This window comes from Zootoca vivipara, chromosome Z1 (genome assembly GCF_965207765.1).
Source record: "Zootoca vivipara chromosome Z1, rZooViv2.hap1.1, whole genome shotgun sequence".
In the NCBI taxonomy this organism is placed as follows: domain Eukaryota; kingdom Metazoa; phylum Chordata; class Lepidosauria; order Squamata; family Lacertidae; genus Zootoca; species Zootoca vivipara.
The window spans coordinates 51,571,306-51,585,301 of NC_142583.1; the positions used below are offsets into that span (position 1 = coordinate 51,571,306).

At 40.7% G+C, this 13,996-nt stretch overlaps 1 protein-coding gene across 1 annotated transcript in view; it reads left to right on the forward strand.

Moving 5' to 3' along the window:
• The first annotated feature begins 1,665 nt into the window (after positions 1-1,665).
• The window catches only part of COL25A1 (collagen type XXV alpha 1 chain), a 114,242-nt gene continuing 101,911 nt past the window's right edge, over positions 1,666-13,996 (forward strand). The window contains exons 1-2 of the mRNA XM_088660459.1: positions 1,666-1,755; positions 8,810-8,827. The gene's annotated coding sequence lies outside the window, so the exon portion shown is untranslated. The remainder of the gene's footprint in view (positions 1,756-8,809; positions 8,828-13,996) is intronic.

A 13,996-nucleotide genomic window follows, 5' to 3' on the forward strand; every position in this document is an offset into this window, starting at 1 on the left:
GGGACAGATTCCCAAAATCCCCCGGGGGTTTGATTTTCAAGTGTTCAACATCCAAATGTAGAGACATGTTTTCAAAAGAATACAGCCTCGATTCAAGGTCAGATTTTTCAAAAGTGCTTGGAGCACAGTAGCTTCCTTTGTGTCACCCCTGGGCAGATTGTCAGAAATGTTTTGCGAGCCTGGGAGCTCTTTTGAATTCTAGCCCCAATTGTGGGTGCAAGTCTGTGAATGTAATTATCTGAGGGTGTTAACGAAACATCAACCCAAAGAAAAGGCTATTATTGTGCTGTTATGTATGAATATATGTATGGGGCTGACTTATGTTAAGGACATATAAATAAGCAGATAGAACTGAGAACTCATTTGAATAAACTTAAAACACACATTGCTTTCGTTTACTGTATAGAAAAAGCTTAAATGTTAATACTGAAGGGAAGTTGTTTTTCCATGAGGCATGTCCTTAAGGTTCTGTGGAACCCAAATAATACTGCATAAACAGCTTCCATCTGTTAACTCCAGACTATTTCTTCCAGCTGTGAAATCTGATCACTTCATCTGCTTTATGATGGACTAAAACAATCTGCAGCAATATTTTAAAAAGTTGACGTTAAAGCTTCCCCCCCCCTTTTTTTTTTACAAAAAACAACAACCAACCAAAACCTTTCCCCCTGCATTTGTGAAGCCCCTTTGAATGTCAATTCCCATTACTATTGATTTAATCTCTGTAAATACTGTAATTTTTTATTTCCTTAAAACACAAAACCCTGCTCCCCCACCCCAAAAGCCAGAGAGACCATTCTGAGCTAAAAGTCTTGAGTCCTGTAGAAATTAATAAAACAGCCAATCTTATTCTGAAAGTTAGTAAGGGAAACATATATTCAGAAGACAGTACATGATGTAAAACATCATTCTAGAATCCATATTGGTGAATTTGTCCAAATCTAAAAGAAATCGACACAATAAATGTTGGTACATGGGAAATCGAGATGCTCAAATATTTACAGAAAGACTCTTTAGGAAAGGGAAGTTTAGGAGAAAGAGAACTTAAAATGAGTATTACTGATCCCTCTCCAGTTAATCAAATGACAGTAAATTAGTATAATACCCCAAGTCTATGCAAATTTTATGCAAATCTGTGGCCTTTTCTGTGAGTGGTTTGAAGGGCTCAGTCTACATTCAGTACACAGGTCCAAGAAAACCCTGTTGGCACCCGCTGGTTACTGGACAGTGCATCTTTCATAACATAAATAAGTTTAGTTACCTCACCCTTGAATTACATCCAACCTCCAAGAGATAAGTATTTACACTCAAGATACCTTTTTGAAGTTATAGTGGTGGTAGCAGCCTAATAGTACACAGTTCACCTCATGTAGCTACCTAGTTGTTCAGAAGGAAAAATAAAAGCCAGATGCATTATTTCATATATTGTGTTGCAAAATAACATTTCTGGCTTGCAATTCTAGCTTTCACGGACTCCTCCTTGTCAAGCACCAACAACTGCCTGGTGACTTTCCAACATCCTGTTCTGATTAATACCTTTCTATATCTGCTTCTCCTGCTGTTGCTTTCTCTCAGCTTTGCTGACTGAGGTGCCTTGGGGGCATTACACCTAACTGCCGACTATAAGCAAATAATAGCCTAAACTTTTCCACAAGTTCGCATTTACCCTGACATCAGCATCCATTTGATTTAACAATTTTATGTCCTTTTGGCTTCTGATTATCCTAGGGTCCAATTGGTTTGGATGGAAAGCTGGTAGGTGACTCCCCTTCCTCCCCCCCCCAAAAAAAAACTACTGAGCCTTTCAATGTACTTTACTTTTTTCTTCCTATCTTGAATCACTTATGAAGCTTGCATATTTTCGTCAACTTATAATTTACTATTTGTAGAAAAAATTACAGAACTTTTATCAAATTGACTTGCTTGTAGTACCTCTGTCTTTTGCTATAACCAAATTCACTTGAGAGTAGCCATTCAAAAGAGTTTTATAGTTTATAAAGTGGTTGCTGTTTTTGTTTTAGATATTAACTTGTGTTTATAGTTTATGGGGGGGGTTATGGGGGGTTGTTTAGATGTTTTTGTTTTAACTATTTACTTGTCTATTACCCTGTGAACTGCTCTGAGATGAAGGGTGGTATATAAATCTAACAAATAAAATAAACATAAATAAATAATATTGAAATTGAAACAACACCTTTTATTCAAAATGCAGTTCATAATAAAAAGATAGCAATAAACAGGCTTCGGTAGATTATTGCTACCTGGCCTTGGATCCTAAATCTTTGGAAATTAGTGGCACTTCAGATGTTGAAACAAAATAAAAAAATTCCTTCCAGTAGTACCTTAGAGACCAGCTAAGTTTATCATTGGTATGAGCTTTCGTGTGCATGCACACTTCTTCAGATACACTGAAACAGAAGTCACCAGACCCTTATATATAGTGAGAGGGTGGGGAGGGGTATTACTCAGAAGGGTGGTGGGAATGGGTGATTGGCTGATAGGTGTGGTAAACCTTTTGGAATAAGACTTTGAGATCTTATATAGAATGTCCTGGGAGATTGAAGTGTTCTCCTACTGGTTTCTCTGTCTTGTGATTCCTGATGTCAGATTTATGTCCATTTATCCTTTGGCATGGGGTTTGGCCTGTTTGTCCAATATAGAGAGCTGAAGGGCACTGTTGGCATTTGATGGCATACACAATGTTAGAAGATGAGCAATTAAATAGTCCTGAGATGGTATGTTTGATGTTGTTGGGGCCAGTAATGGTGTTGTCCGGGTGTATGTGGCAGCAAAGTTGGCATCTGGGTTTATTGCAGGCTCTGGTACCAGTGTCCATGTTAAGTCTGGTGGTGGTATTATTGTGGGTGAGGAGGAGTTTAAGATTGGGTGGCTGTCTGTAGGCAATGAAAGGTCTTCCTCCCAGAGCTTGAGAAAGAGAACTGTCATTATCTAGGAGAGGTTGTAGATCTCTGATGATGTGTTGTACTGTTTTAACTTGGGAGCTGTATGTGATGACTAGTGGTGTTCTGTTATTTTCTTTTTTGGATTTGTCTTGCAGCAAGTTCTCTCTGGGTATCAGTCTGGCTCTTTTGATGTGTTGTTTAACTTCATCGGGCGGATATTTTAGTTCTAAAAGGTTTGCTGTAGATCTCTTAGGTGAGAGTCTGTGTCTGTAGAGTTGGAACAGATGCAGTTGTAATGTAGGGCTTGGCTATATACAATGGATTGTTTGGTATGTTGGGGATGGTAGCTAGAAGCATGTAGATATGTTTGTTGGTCAGTTGGTTTACGGTATAAGGTGGTGTCTATACGCCCATCCTGTATTTTTATAGTAGTGTCCAAAACATGTATTTCTTGCATAGATTGGTTCATTGTTAGATTGATGGTGGGGTGAAAGTCATTTTTTTTATTTTGTTTCGACTACGCCAGACCAACACAGCTGTTGTTGTTGTTTAGTTGTTTAGTCGTGTCCGACTCTTCGTGACCCCATGGACCATAGCATGCAAAGCACTACAGTCTTCCACTGCCTCCCGCAGTTTGGTCAAACTCATGTTCGTAGCTTTGAGAACACTGTCCAACCATCTCATCCTCTGTCGTCCCCTTCTCCTAGCGCCCTCAATCTTTCCCAACATCAGGGTCTTTTCCAGGGAGTCTTCTCTTCTCATGAGGTGGCCAAAGTATTGGAGCCTCAGCTTCAGGATCTGTCCTTCCAGTGAGCACTCAGGGCTGATTTCCTTCAGAGTGGATAGGTTTGATCTTCTTGCAGTCCATGGGACACTCAAGAGTCTCCTCCAGCACCATAATTCAAAAGCATCAATTCTTCGGCGGTCAGCCTTCTTTATGGTCCAGACCTACCTGTAACTTCAGATGTTGTTAAACTGCAGTTCCCACCCCCACCCCCACCCCCGATCATTGGCTGGGTTGCAGGTTTCATACAACATCTGGAGGGCCAAAGCTTTCCCATCTCTGCTACAGGCCCTAACTTGGAATTATCCATTATGAGATACCCGCAACCTCAAATAGTCAATTGTATTAAAAATTATTGTATTTGTTTCCTATAGGTGTTATATGATATAGGAACTGGAATGCTTACATATATTCAAAATAAAAAAAAATCCTTCCAGTAGCACCTTAGAGACCAACTAAGTTTGTCATTGGTATGAGCTTTTGTGTGCATGCACACTTATTCAGATACACTGAAACAGAAGTCACCAGAGAGGGTGGGGAGGGGTATTACTCAGAAGGGTGGTGGGAATGGGTGATTGGCTGATAGGTGTGGTAAACCTGTTGATGACTGTTAACGACTGCAATTGGTCTTACAGGAAAAAGCAAGGGGTGAGATGGCTAAAGATAGCTTTATCATGTACAATGAGATAAGAATCCAATGTCTCTATTCAGGCTAGGTCTCTCCATGGTTTTAAGTTTGGTAATAAGTTGCAATTCAGCAACTTCTCTTTCCAGTCGATTTCTGAAATTCTTTTGTAATAAGACAGCTGGAAAGAGAAGTTGCTGAATTGCAACTTATTACCAAATTTAAAACCATGGAGACTGGAGTTATGGGTAAATGGGCTGCTATAGTCCACAAAAGTTGCAATATTAATAACTTAGAATATTGCCCGTCAGATAGCTGCAGCCCGCTTAGTGGATGCCATGAGTACTGCTCAGACTTGCAATGCTAGATCTACCAGGGTGAACTGGCTATTCACCACATTTCTAACATGAAATACTGCTTCTTGATACCTGCCACTTCTGTGTGGATGATGCCATTTTGGCTATGTAGTGCATCAGGAACTGAGAGAATGATGATAGAATGTTCCCCATTTGACAACTTACTAGCAATGTAACAAAGTGCTCAGAAGATCAAATATTTTTATTAGTAAAAGACTAACAGAAGAAAATAATTATTTGATCTCATGATGATCTGTATTCCAGGAACAGGCAATATGTCCAATACTGTAGTGTCCACTAACCATAAGTCTGTTATGCTATTTTTAATAAAATGACTGCACAATTTTTGCAGCCTTAATAGCAGCTGTGTGCCACATATAGCAGTATAGACTTGAAAATATATTACCATATTCCATGTATTCTGAACCGAAGAAAGGGTTTTTCATATCCAAACTGGCCATGGGATGCTCTCTGCTCTCTTTTCATTACAACTGTTTCATAGTGTTGCATGCCACCCCAATCTCTGAGCATCCTAGACACTTAACCAGTGTTTCCTTTTGGAATGAGGCACAGCAGAGACAGTTGTGTCGTTATGACATATGGCTTATTCACACAAATATACAACCTGAGCCTACAGTGGAGGCGTTCACAGTGTCAATACCCCAAAGGGGTCTTGCTTCTTCCATAGCTTCTTCAAACATTGCTTTGACTCCCTCTCGCTTCCAAGCTCACAGCTTTTTTCTTCTCCCTTCTAGCTCACATACCTCAACTTTTAACTCTGCCCTTCTGTCTTTCTAAGAGACATATGGGAGGCCCACCCATTTGCCCTGTGGCACAGAGCTACACCCTTTGTCACCTTAACAACTCATACATAGCGGGCCATTACCAGGCTTGCCTAGCTATTCCAGCAATTGAATGCATGTTGGATCCAGGAATTAGAAAGGTGGGGTGTGTGTGTAGGCATTAGAAGAGTCTTGTCTTGCAGCCTACTCCACCTCTAAACTCATTTGTTGTTGCTTAGTCGTTTAGTCGTGTCCGACTCTTCGTGACCCCATGGACCATAGCACGCCAGGCATCTAAACTCATAACAATAGCTATATTCTGGTCTCAGCAAAATGCCTTCTGAGCTCTTACAAAATTCTCTCTCTCTCTCCCCACCCCCCTTCCTAATAGAAACATTTATATATTTTAATAATCTATGGTGGGGAAATCCAGCACTGGGCATATATAATTTTTCTCTCAGCTGGGGTTGCAATGTGTATGTTTTTGAGGGATGTCATGGTGCAAGGAAGTATAGAGCAGTATGCTTTCATGTAATTCTTCAGCCTTTGAAAATTAATAGAACATATATGAAAGTAATGAAAATTAACTACAGTACAGTAGCAGTTTTTTAAAAAAATGATCTAAAATTGATTGTGTGTGTCTACCTGCATGTGTGTGTGCAAAAGACACCCCTCTTCCATCTCCTCTTCTCTCTGTCTCTTAAGCAATGGAAATGTCTTAAAACAGAATGTTGCACTTTGCTAAAAATTGGATTTTACTGTCACCTATTAAATAATATAGCAACCATATAATGAGCTGGAACTATAGAATTTAAACTTTTGCATCTTTGTGTCTGCTTAATTTATCTTACTTGGCAATGCTGCCATTATGTCCTGGTGAGGCACTACAAGTCCAAGACCAGAAGCTGGTTTTTGTCCTGTCTCACAGTTATCAAAATGTTTGGCCAGCAGTTTGTGGTTCTGTGCAAGACAGTAAAAATCCAGCGGGATTTTCAGAAGTCAGATTTAGTTTAAATAAATTTCAGTTGGTAAATGAAATTGGACTCCCAGTAAGAATTAAGGCTGCAACAATTCATGAATTAAAACAATACCTACAGTAGTGGGAATTCAGTTTGATAAAATAGTCCATTGGTGGTGGTCCTGTAGTTACACAAGAAATTTCTGGAGGCACATTCAGAAAGCAAAAAAATAATATTTTGGAAGACTGGGGTTAGAAACCATAGTATTATTGGTAACAATATTGATAGTGATAAAAAGGGGCTTTGTTCCATATGACTGTAGCTAAGGTTGGTTGTGGGATGCGGGTGGCGCTGTGGGTTAAACCACTGAGCCTAGGGCTTGCCAATCAGAAGGTCGGTGGTTTGAATCCCTGTGACGGGGTGAGCTCCCGTTGCTCGGTCCCAGCTCCTGCCAACCTAGCAGTTTGAAAGCACGTCAAAGTGCAAGTAGATAAATAGGTACCGCTACAGCGGGAAGGTAAACGGCGTTTCCGTGCGCTGCTCTGGTTCGCCAGAAGTGGCTTTGTCATGCTGACTATATGATCTGGAAGCTGTACACTGGCTCCCTTAGCCAATAACGCGAGATGAGCGCCGCAACCCCAGAGTCGGTCACGACTGGAACTAATGGTAAGGGTCTCTTTACCTTTACCTTAAGGTTGGTCCTACTATTTGGCAAAGTGAGGCACCCTGCAGGCAGCAAAGGGGTAGAGGGCATACAGATCTATTTGGCCCATGCAGATCATATTTTACTTCCTAAGCTAGCCCTCGGTTGCCATGGAAGACTGCTTCCCATCACCAGTTGTTGGTTTTTGTACATGGAATGGTGGAGGCTGCCATCTTGTTGCCTCAGGCAGCAAAAATGTCTTGGAACAGCCCTGATTAAAACAGCCAGATTTAATTTATGTCAGATATTGGAGGACTCCACAAATACCTAAATTAAGAGAATGGTATGTAGAATTAAGGGATACAGCTGTCTTAAGTAAACTAACATGAGCATTATGGATGAAATAGGGAGTGTGTAATGAAAGTATGTTTGAAATGGAAAGGGGCTGCTTTATACAAGAATGTGAGACCAAATTATGTAGTAGGGTATCTGATTCAACTGTTATAGATGTTTTTCCATTGTTATTGGGGGTTTTTTTTGTGTAACATAATACACAGTTTCTTTTATTGTAAGTTCCTTTAAAAGAAAAAAAGTTTAATAATTCTAGTGCATTATGGACAACACAAGGTTCTCCAGCAGGGAAAGTCTGCAATGCAGAAGACTGAAATGTATCCTCATTATAGGCCTTGAATGCAAACAGACATGTATGTATAAATATATACGTACATAAACAGTATGGAGTCGTTTGAGGATGGGTTGACATTCTATGAGCAGTTTTGCAAGTTTTAAATATTGCGGTGTCCTAAGGGTACAATTGAAGAGGTAGTGGGGCTGTTTAAAAATCTAGCAGAGTTAGCTTTATGCTTTGGGGTGGGGAAGGAGATCTGCTGGCTGAGCCAATGACAAATCCATTGCTCTGTCGTTTCACCATTGGCGGGCCAAGTGATGGGAGTGCAGCTTTTTGTTTCTCTCTCTGTGTGACTTCTCATTTAAGGGGGTGCCTTCACTTGACTTTCAAGTACTCCCCACTCTTTCTCCTTTCCACATATGGCACAAAAAAGCTCACCCTGTTTGGCACAGTCCATTCTCCCACTTGACACTTAGTAGAGCATTTTCAGTGGGGAGGGTGCTGTATGGTGGAGAAAAGCAGGGAAGTCAGCTTTCACCAGTTTCTTTATTCACACTTAATTCTGGATTCAACCCTGTATTTATCGAATTCTTCATTTAGGGCCTCCTCTCAAGCAGTCTTACCAAAATCCATTATTAGCTGGTGACCCTACTTCAGAAGTATTGTGGTTTAAGGATTGTACCGTGCATGCAGTGGGAATCACAAGTAGTTGGAAATGGCTGTTTTTCTTCCAACTTTGTCTGTTGGACACATTAATTTTACGTAAGTCATTAGCAGCCCATTTCGAAAATAAAATTGCACAGCTTCTTCAACTCACATTATATACCAAATTTGCTTCTGGCTTGCACCTAACTAACTAGATGCTGTAAGAACTTAAGAAGCTTCTTAACTGAAATTCCTTCTTCAAATAATTCTGTCACTCCCATTATGGATCTGTTACTTTTAACTAATTCACTAATTGGCATTCTAACCAAGTATATTTAGGCTATGAGCTTTCAGCTGTGGAGCTTTTGTATTTATAGAGGGTGCATTTCACCTGATGCTCAATGCCTTGTGGGTTTGGGGAAGGGGTGGGGAGGAAACCAAGTTTAGACCTTTTCTAACTCCTTTCCTTTCCTTTCCTTTGCAGGGTCAACCTGGTCCTCAAGTAAGTGTTAATCTTAAATTATTATGCATACTAGTGGAACGTACAGCAAAATGTAGCACTAGCAGTACATATTGTTCCTGTTGAGTATGCCAGACAGCTGTGTCTTTTTTGTGATGTTCCTTCCCATTCTGCTCACCTCTGGCCTCCATCAGACACTGTGGCCTCTACGTATGCTCAGTCTTCCCTATTTGGGGGCAAGGGCTGCTTTGTGGGAGATGGATTTTTTTCCTGGTTGGGGGCGGGGTGTTCCTTGCAAGGTTCCTCTCCTCTTGCTTCTCAGTAACCCTGCATTGGCTACAAAGTTGCAGTAAGTCAGCCCCTGAGTTTGCTATTAGCTTATTACAGGTACTTGCAATTTTAGTCTCATCACCAACATATTCCTTTATTGCAATAGTAGCAAAGTACCACATGGAACAAAACTGATATTGCAAGTTTGGTCTGGTTAGTTGAAAATTGCTATCATTACACAATACAGTAGGCCACATATATTTCCCAGAAGAAACAACTGGGGGGCCCCATATGCTTGAGTTCTATCAGCTGTTTGACCAGATGGTGCTTTTAACAATGTATTACTAAATAAAGCAGGTCTCTTAACTATGGCTTGGAACTTTGTCACAGAACTTTGAAGTTAGATAAAATATCTTAACAAATGTGTTGCGGGAGCTGGTTTGCATTAACTGCTTATTAATCACATGCTAATAATGCTGCTGTAATCCAGGAAGCCTTCAGTTACTTAGGATAACATTGGCCACTTTGATTAATTATATGCAAGCCCGGGACTGATGTCTGCTTTGTTTAAGAATAGCCCAGCTTGGAGCATAATTAAATAAATGTGAATTCATCCAAAAAGAGAGAGAATGTCCTGGGTCAGACATGTAAAAGAAAAGCACTGGGGAATAAATTGTATGGAAGTTACAGGGTGGGGAGGGGGTTGTTGAGGGGTTACCAGAAGGAGAATGGAGGAGTAGCAGGCAGTGATCAAAACCACATCAGGCTTTTGTTAAAATAAAACTGAAGTTCTCGTATGAGGTTTGACTCACGTTAACAACTTTCTTGAAACATGGCTTTGGCTAGCAGTGTTTCCTTCACCAGCTAATAAATTTTGAGAACTGTAGCCACATTCAAGCACTTAGCGGGACTTGTGCATTCCATTGGGTTCAGTAATGTTGTGTGGCTCACATAGAGGGCAAATGTTAGTCCACTATGATGACATAGTGGAGGCCCTTGAGTTCAGGTTTTTAATTATTAACATTTAAACACTTGTATGATTCTCTTTGAGAAAGGATATTTATTTGTTTATATTTATCAATGCTTACTTTGGGTTTTTCTTTTCTTTAAAACAAACAAATAAAAGGAGCATGTTGGTCCTTTCACACAATGGGAGTTCTCTAACCTTAACAAAAGTACATTATAATGAGCATAGGAATCCACGCAATGGGGGTGAGCTCCCATTGCCCTGTCCCAGTTTCTGCCAACCTAGCAGTTTGAAAGCACGCCAGTGCAAATAGATACATAAATACGTAGGTACTGCTGTGGTGGGAAGGTAAACAGTGTTTCCGTGCGCCCCATATCTGTCACAGCACTCCATTGCACCAGAAATGGTTTAGTCATGCTGGCCACATGACCTGGAAAGTTGTCTGTGAAGAAACGCTGGCTTCCTCAGCCTGAAGCAAGACGAGTGCCACACCCCATAGTCACCCTTGACTGGACTTAGCTGTTAGGGATCCTTTACCTTTACCTTTTTCCTATGCTAGTAACACAACAATTCCAATGCCAGTGGAAATTCTCCTCCTCCTCCTCCTCCTCCTTTAACTTTGTAGATTGCCCTTCAGTTGAAGATCACAGGAAAAGTTCACAATGTAAAAATTCAAAATGAGAACAAAAAAAATACATAATAAAACAAAAGCAAAGCAGCAACCCCCCCCCCTCCCATAAGCACATTTAAAATACCATATAAATGTTCCCTGCATCAGTTCTGGATGGTGTGGCTGGTATACATCAAAATATAGGAGTGTCACATCTCCTAATCAGTTTCATATCTCATGAAGTTGATGTCATGCATTCATTGTAGTTTAAGTGTGCTCACCATATCCTACAAGGGAGCATATATTTATCCAGCTTTTAAAAGGGGCTAGGGTAACTGATGTCTCTTTTTCCTGTGTCTCAGTGTGTATGTCTCTCTGTCTCTCTCCCTCTGCCCCTAGGTAAAGGTAAAGGGACCCCTGACCATTAGGTCCAGTCGTGACCGACTCTGGGGTTGTGCGCTCATCTCGCATTATTGGCCGAGGGAGCTGGTGTATAGCTTCCAGGTCATGTGGCCAGCATGACAAAGCCGCTTCTGGCAAACCAGAGCAGCACATGGAAACGCCGTTTACCTTCCTGCTATAGCGGTTCCTATTTATCTACTTGCATTTTTATGTGCTTTCGAACTGCTAGGTTGGCAGGAGCTGGGACCAAGCAACGGGAGCTCACCCCGTCACAGGGATTCAAACCGCCGACCTTCTGATCAGCAAGTACTAGGGCTCAGTGGTTTTAACCACAGTGCCACCTGGGTCCAAAAGGAGTATTATGATATAGGACTGCAGAAATGCCCTCAATCCCACATTCAGCCTTACAGAGAGCAAATGAAGTGTTTGTAAGGCTATGGAGAAAGCCTGTTTAATTTTGTACAGTTTCTAGTGGCTCCGGGTATTTGAGGGGTGGGGGTAGGAACCAAAATCCAATGACAGGAATAAAAATAATAAATACACAATAATTGTGCATTGATTTTAGTTCTGGACCACAACCTTCCTTCCCTCTTCCCTGATGTACTTTGTGAGATAGACCAACTGGTAACAAGACAGATTTGTGTGCTAATATTTGTTGAAAACAGGGCAAGAGGATGGTAGAACAGAAACTTAATTCTTTCACTGACAATTGTTTCTTTGCTAGTCTTGTTTTTATGGAGTGTTTCCTATATCTGTTCAACACATATAGAGAATGAAAGGTGAAAATGTAAAGGAAACTTCAGTGTCCATTTTCATCTTGAATCTTTTTTTGTTATACTGTTTCCCTGACAACTGTCCCTTTAAAGCAAAGCAACTTTACAATAAATAATTAAAACCATTGAATTGTAGTTCTGGATTAAGGCTTTTGTTTAGTTTTTCACTATTTTGGTACAATAAAATGGTGTATGTATTTCAAACTATAATATTTTCCATGAAATCTCCTGTTTCTGTTAAACTGCTGGCAGTAAAAAAGCAAAACAGTACTGTGGATTTTTTGCCAAAGTCTTTAAATGATATGGTTTTTTTGTTTCTTGAAAAGGATTAGGTTTCTCTGTACGTACCTCCCCACCCCCCTACCCCTTCATTTTTATGCTGAGGATACAGTGTGAATGAATGACATTTGGGCTTATTTAATGCAAATGCTTTATCCAAAAATTGTGTCAAAAAGCTTTAAGAATTTCCTTGTCCAGTATTTGAAATCACCCAGTTTAGCTCATTAAAACAGTTTCTGTACTAATTCACACAGCCATTGTTATTTATGTGTTTTTATATACCACCTTGCCTATGGTAGTTAGCAGATGAAATGAAATAATATACATTAACGGAAGAAAAAATATGCAACAACAGGACAAAACATTAGCAATAATAAATATCAGCTTGCCACTGTGAAAACTTTGTACAGCAAAATTCCCTCCATTCATAAACATAATTCAACACAATAAAACAGAGGTGTCAGGAATTAAAATTTTGAACACTTGACAACAGCTGAAACAGATGATAGATAGATAGATAAATAGATGATAGAACAATCTTACTCCACACCATTCACTTGCTGAACAGGATTTAATCACACCCAAACGTTGTGCACCAGCAGAACACAGCATTTCTGCTTGTGAAAGACCAAACCAAACACTAGTGCAGCAATGTCCTTTTGCCAGTATGAGGCTATTGCAATGCAGTGGATAAAAATGGTTGTCATTGGGGTACAGAGGAGAAGGAGTAGCAGTTGTAGGGATCCTATGCTCCTAGCAATGGCCTAATTTTACACCTCTAAGAGAAGTTGCAAGTGAAAACACTACTGTGGAATCAGATGACTGCATCCCTTCCTTGCAACTCCTACCACAGTGGAGAATTCCAGTTAACTCGGGAGCCAATTCCACAGCACACTACCAGAAGTACAGAAGCTGCAGCCAGAGACCACAGCTCCATTGCTCACATATTTCAAGATCTGTGACACGAGGGCACTCTGCCTTTATGTCTGTCCGGTATAACCTTGATGAAGGAGCACTTTGCACGAACAGCCAGCCAACCAGTCACCAGGGAGAATAAAAAACAAAAGCTGGGCAGCTGAAAAACACATCATCTCAGAAACCTTACAGGCTTCCCTGCCACAGGACTTCTGACCTCAGCACCCACCAGGGATCTCAGCTGCACTTCTGCAAGGATAAAGCACTTCACAGAGGTAAGCAAGACAGGAATCAGATGGGGGAACCCATGCTTCAGTTTGTGACATCTATACCTCCTCCATCCCTGCCCCCAAATGCCCCAAACAAAGGAGATGCAGAGCAGAGTTACCAAACACACCAATATGCAGTTCTGGAGAAAGTGTGCATTAACTATGCAGTCTTCTCTCACTGAACAGGTTAAGCTATGCAGAGAACACAGTTTTCAATAATGGGGTCAGCAACCTCCTGAATTCAAATAAGATTCTAGCATGTACCAGTGAAGGCAATGGGAAGCATAGTCAACTCAGTGAATGCAAAGCTCTCTTGTTTTCCACTGTTGCCACTGCTGGCCAAAAACATGTTTGTCTTTGCAGAATTAGAATCAAGGGACACGAAGCAAAAGAAATAGGCAGCATTGCCAAAACCATTATTTAATGGATGATTATTGTCTTGGTCAATTTGAGGTTGAGTTAAATGGTGTCGTGCCACTGATAGAAATCCTCTGTCAGCAGAATGAGAAGGGAATTCATTCTTGGCTATTTTCCCATGCCCTCTCCAATCTGCTGCAGAGGGTTTGGGGGCCTTTTGGATATGATTTAGAAAGGGCAGGAGAGAGGGGATAGCTGAAAAAGCCTTCCCTTTCTGTTCTGCTGATGAAAGCCTTCTAATGGATTTCCCCCACTATCTCTCCCAGCCAATGAAACACCCCAAAAAAGGACTGCCAATGGAAAACTAGG